Source organism: Parasteatoda tepidariorum, chromosome 9, assembly GCF_982258835.1.
Source record: "Parasteatoda tepidariorum strain Cologne lab strain chromosome 9, Ptep-v5.0, whole genome shotgun sequence".
Taxonomy (NCBI): domain Eukaryota; kingdom Metazoa; phylum Arthropoda; class Arachnida; order Araneae; family Theridiidae; genus Parasteatoda; species Parasteatoda tepidariorum.
Genome location: NC_141763.1, coordinates 62794858 through 62801626, shown reverse-complemented (window position 1 = coordinate 62801626; position 6769 = coordinate 62794858).

The following is a 6769-nucleotide window of genomic DNA, read 5'->3' as shown; positions in this document are numbered from 1 at the left end:
ACTGTAGTGCTGATAGAACTAATATTCCACTTTAGGAAAGGTAGTACAAAACTAGATTTAAAATTTATGGAACCAAATATAGTCAAGATAATTACAATCCAGGAGATTAGATGCCTTGGTTTACGGTTACATCTATAGATATTATGACAATAACCTAGTTTTAAAAAATAACTTTCAACAAGCCTGAGGGTAAAATTAAAAGAGGCAAACCGTGTGTTAGAGTTAGATAGTGTAGAAAAGTTGCTGAGGCAGCATATGGATAAACAGAGGAAGAATACTAACATCAGATAAATAACTGTACTAAGCTGCTTCAGGCAGCCATGGCTTGCAAGTGGCTGTAGTGCTGATAGAACTAATATTCCACTTTTGGAAAGGTAGTATACCAATTCAACTGTTCTTTTATCTGAACATTTCGTTAATAATTAAACTTACCTTTGGCACAAGACAATGGCTTTTTTTTTCATTTATTCTTCAAAGGTTACTTTTAATTTTATTTTGTACAGTGAGCCACAAAAAATTAAATCACACTGAATACCTTTAGCTCTAATTATCGAATTTCAACATTCCTAATTCTTTCAAAGATTGACCTATATTTACTTTATTAATCTGACTAGAAAGTGTTTTTCAACTTAAAAATAATGGAGTTATTGATTTTTATTCTCGAACTTTCGATTTCTTTTAAAATCTAATATGGTAGTTATTTATTTTCAAAGATTTTTATTTACCACATTATTTTTTATTTATTTATTTTTTTTTAACTAATGGCGACATAACCTCGGAACACAAACAGACACAAAAATTATATAATGTTTCTTTATTGCAATTTTGATATTGTAAATAGTAGATATAGAGTCTTTTTTTTATTGGCAATTTGAATTTACGAATTTCTATTACTTTTGTGTTCTAACGACCTAGGAAAATACGACGAATGACATGGCAAAAAACTGCAAATTTTTATTAAAAATCTGAAACTGATTTTAATTTACAGTCATGAGCAAAATTCTAAAAAGTAATCCAAAATATTCTTCAATTTTTTTTTCTTAAAATAATTTTAAGGAATTAAAATAATCTAACTAATGGCGACAAAACCTTTAAGCTCAAACAGACACAAAAATTATATAATGTTTCTTTATTGCAATTTTGATATTGTAAATAGTATAGAGTCTTTTTTATTGGCAATTTGAATTTAAGAATTTCCATTGCTTTTGTGTTCTAACGACCTAGGAAAATACGACGAATGACATGGCAAAAAACTGCAAATTTTTATTAAAAATCTGAAACTGATTTTAATTAACAGTCCTCAAGCAAAATTCTAAAAAGTAATCCAAAATATTCTTCAATTTTTTTTCCTTAAAATAATTTGAATGCTTGAGAAAAACTTAAAAATCCTTAATCAAGTAGAAATGACAGAAAGAATTCAATTAGTTGAAAGATGAGTAAATAATGAAGTTCTTAAAATCAAAACTTACTAACAGTAGCATTTCTGATTCCGGAGAATAAATTAATTTCGATGAAAACACTAAATAAAAGAACTACATTCCACGAAGAAAGTAATTAAGCGTGGTATTTTGTGTACTCCAATTCATTAATCCTGCTTCTGACAAAGAAAAATCGAATCCGTCAGTATAATTCATTTTCTTTGCGTCAAATGCACATGTTAAACAATTAATAGAATTTACTGAAAGAAAAATCGAATGGTTTTATTTGAAATTTTTAATAGGTCCAACATGTTGAAAAGTCAATTGTACGATTTAAATTTATTTGTTGCTGAGAGTAAATTAATTTTGTTCGGGAGTAAATTTTATTATTAATCTGAATCGTGTTATTGGATTTATCATTTTCCTAATTTTAACTATTTATGTTTAGTAAACTGTTGCTTAAATTAAATTTAATTTTATGGTCTGTAGGAGTAAACAGTATAATGATGGGAGGTATATAAAATCAATTTTGCCTTTTTGTTTTTGAATTACAAGAATTTGTTTTGAAACATAGTATTATTTTTTTAGCTATATCTAATAGTTTAAACAATATAAGAGGCCGGGATAGCCTGGCTGGTAGGACGTTGGGCCCATGTCTGAGGGGTCGTGATTTTGATGCCTGCTGGCTGAAGACTCCCCGTGAACAAAATGGTGACTGGTGCACGCTAAATTTGTCGGGGGTTCACATAGTCCAACAAGTTCCCGTAACAACTGAACTTGTTCCCGTGAAACTTGTAAAAATTATTCTGGTTATTATATTCAATAATAAGCCTAGCTTAAATATGTATATATATTTTTACAAAAAAACTTATTTTTTTTTGTTTACGTTTTTTGCTGTAACTTTAAAAATATACAGTAAAATTTAACAAATTTTTTTTTACAATTCAAGATTAACTATAATTTTTTTCTTCTTTAAAAAATGAAAAATAATCGCTGAGAGCTCTGCAATATGTAAGTAATTAAAGTAGTTCTTTTATATTGCGTATGCATTACATGCATTAAAATTTTTTTCCTTCATAATTTTGTAGTGAATCTTACTAGAGAACTAATGAAAAAAGTTCGATTTGCATATTTTAAATATTTAAGAAGTTTCAAGCAATTTTCTACGTTTCTTTCGTAATTTTTAAAAGAAACTCAAAATAATAAGTGTTTTTTTACAAACTTATTTTGTATCAAAACACAAAATTAAATATCAAATGAAATACTCTACAATAAAAGTTAATACACCGAAATATGATTGTATAAGGAAGAAAAAAAACAAGCGAAAGAAAAAATATTTTTATGGAGATGATCCCCAACAATGTTGTGTCATTTTTTCAAATAAATCTTGTTTAATTGTATGAAATGAAATTTGTGAAAAACACCTTATCATTGTGAGTTTCTTTTAAAAAGTACAAAAACAATTTAATTGCTTGAATTTTTTTTGAATATTTAAGATCTATAAATCGATTCTTTAATTTTTCTTTAATTGTCAAATGCGATTCACCACAAAATTATGAAGAAAATTTTTTTTTAATCTTTTCCGTGCATGCGCAGTATAACTACTTTAATTACTTATATATTGCATAGTTCTCAACGAATTGTTTTAAAATTTTAAAGAAAACATTTTGTAGTTAATTTTAAATTGCTCTTAAAATTTTGTTAAGTTTTATTGAATATTTTTAAAGTTATAGCAAAAAAAAACTTAAGACTAAAAATAAGTTTTTCTTTTTATTTATTTATATATTTCTAAAAATGTCCATAACTCCAAAAAAATTTAAGCTAGGCTTTCGAAATTTTATGCAATGATTGCATATAATAATCAAAATAATTTTCACGAGTTACAAATTTACTGCTACATTTTTTGACCTAGGTTGTTAAAAAACTAATTTCAGAGATATTCAAGAAGAAAAATCAAATGACAAAAAGTAAAATTCAATTTCCTTGTTTTATCTTTTTAAATTTAGTGAACTCCCGAATAGCTTTTATAAAAAAAAGCTCTTTGTTTAAATACAATTCCCTTAAAAGCTTTAAACTGGTTTTAATTTAAATGATTTTACAGCGTCTCTAAAATATCACGGAAGTTGAAATAAATATTTAGTTACACGATTATAAGAATTCACTTGATAAAAAAAAACAATAGGAGAAGTAGTTTTATTTAATAAAAGAAATTTATACACAACTTTAAAAGAAACCTTATTCGAATTAAATTACATTACTTATCGACTCTTGAGAATAACCTGAGATAACGAGTTTATTTGGAATTTGTTTGAAAAAGAATTAAATGATGATGTCTGAAAGTTAAAACAGAATAAACTAAGAAATTATTGGTGCGTAACTTGGAAATAAAATTCAAGCTGTTTTTTAAGGTTTTAAGTTTTTTCTATTGTAATATTTTTTTATATTGTTGTGTAGTTCTTAATCTTAAATTGAGTATTTTTAAGAAGAGGCCCTTGAGTATTCTAAATTTTAAAAAGATTTGATGATGAAAAATTAAACAAATGTTGATAATTCAATATATATTTGAGCCCATAACAGGGTGTTATTTTTTCTTATTGGAATTATGTCTGTGATTTAATCTCGTTTTGATCAAAGATAATGCATACGTAAAAAAGAAAATTTTATAATTATTTATAATTTTTTTAAAATCTAATTTAATAATGGTCAAAGTGGATGGGCTTCGATTCCGTTAAGCTAAGACCCACTAAGTACATTCGATATATATATATTTCTGAAGCTCTGATTACTAGCAAAATTATATAATTATAAAAAACAGTCTAAGAGTTACTAAAAGAAATCTGTCAGATCATCGAAATTGCATTGGTGCGAAAATATCAAATCCAAAAACAAAAAAAAGTAGTTAGAATTTTTTTTAATTCATTTTCAAAAATTTTCGAATAATTTGTAAATTAAAGAAATTTTCAATGATGAATAACTGTTTCTCTTTAACTAAATCAGCGGTTCCCAAATGGTGCTCCGTGGAACCTTAGGGTTCCTTGGAATGGTCCCAGAGGTTCAATCAGTTTCTCTCAACAAGCTACAATTTATATGCAGTTTGAAAATATATATAAATTCTTTATGATTTAACTCGAGTGAATATTAAATGTCTCCATTTATCTGGTACGTAGGTTGTGGTAGAAAGGTATTAATACATTTCAGTTGTTGATAAGATTGCGGGGAATTAAATCTAAGACTATGTCAACCATCATCTATCAAAATATACCTCTGAATTGCATTTTGTTAGCATGTATTTATACCAGTGAATTGATGTTTAATTTTCGTAGTGGCAGTTGCGCAACAAGATTTTATCTTAAGTTTTACTTTAAAGAAGACAGTGAATGCATATAAACCAGCGCGTTCTTCATAAACTCGTACATTCGGATAATAAAAATATGCTGCCGCCCGAATTAAATAAGACCAAGTACTTTAATAATTGCAACAAATGATAAAAAAATTGTATTAGTTGCAATAATTAACTCACGCTTGGATTGTATTGTGGCAGAACGAAATTTTGTTCTAAAATACCACTAAGCGAGTAAGTATTAATTGAAAAATCTTCACATCAATATTTGGTATAAATGTCTATACCTTTTTCCGGCTCATGTCATTTTAAAGGGAACATGAAGCTTAAATATTTATTCATAAATTCTATACTTAGATTGAAATTAATTAAAGGTTTCATTTATTGAACTCTTTTTACAATGCTAACGCTCACAATAATCTTATTAGCAAACTTATCTTGTATTTTGTTACAGAATGCATTATTTTAATTAGATAGCAGTTTAATTACGATAATTAATAATTTTAATATTGGTAATTCTTAAATTTTGTTTTTATTCAACATTTAGAGATGATATTTAAATGCCTAACGTGTCTCATTTTATCTTCAACATTTTTGCTCTAGCATAATTATTATATTGTAATTTTGAGCTTTATCAAAATTAATAAAGTATTGTGATGGCTAAATTTATATCGTAAAATTCTTGTTTTGAAAAACTTGTTATATTAATGACCATATTAATTTAGTAACTCAAATACATGCACAAAATATTTTATCAACAAGATGAAACTTATCTAAGTGGTTTTTTGGCAAGGCAAATTTTGCACGTGCAACCTTTTTCAGTAATGTATAGGGTTGCTTAATAAAAAAAAAGTGGTAGGATATCTTACCCTTTAGCTCAAAGGTAATGTTCTAACTCAGGGGTTTCAAACTTACATGAGGCAGGGGGGGCCCTAATTAAAAACACCAGTCAAAATGCGGGCCACAACTTAAATTTTATATAGGACTCTTTCATGTTTGAAGGAACATTAAATATTACTGTCAGTTTTTTATCAAGTTGTACAAAAGAAAAGTATTGAATTACAAATTAAAATAAGAAGTAGATTTTTACCTGAGAAATAAATTTTTTTTGCACCTTTGGTATGTTATATTTCACAGAAACGAAGAAATTAGGTTTTTATTTATTTATTTATTTTTTAACGGAAGAAAAGTATTTTAAACCCATAGAGATTTTTTACGAAAATTGTCAGCGAAAAAAATGACAACTAATATATTTAAGTTCGCGGGCCGCAAAAAAAGGGTTCGCGGGCCGGATGTGGCCCGCGGGCTGCCAGTCGGTAACCATCACTGTCTAGCTCATAGATAAAAGTGAGACGGAAAAGGTAATAATAGGAAAAATAGTCTGAGCTATCATCGAAAACTCACTTTTTTCCTCCTTTAAAGAGAAGTGTTTAGTTTTAGATATTGCATTTAGAACACGGGCCTCTTGGATGCAAGTAAAAAATAATAATATCTTTTGTTCTAGTTTCGTACTTAACAACTGAGTAATATTTAAAAATAAATAAATTAAATAATTACTTTATAATTTCTTCCATATGTCGTAAATGTGCATCAAACAAGTAAAGTAAAAAAGCACACAACTAATTAATAATTTTGTTGCCACAAGCTGATTAAATAATCAATGATAAACAATGTGTTAATGTTGTAATTGTTGAAAGATGGTAACGTGATGATTTTAACATGATCAAGATTTAAAATTAAACATGACAATGTAGTTTCCAAGTTTCCAACATAAATGAAATAAATCTAAACTTTTTATAAATTAAACTTAAGTCAACGCAGGAAGTGTTAATTTTTACATAATTGATCCATACATACCCAAAATATATAAACATTAGAAAGCCATTGAAATAATGATCCCCAAGTTTAATATTAAAATCATCACAACGGACTCTTCATCGTTTAACAACTGTTTTTCTCATTGGTTATTTAATTAGTTTCTGACAACAATGTTATCAGAAGCATCAGTAAA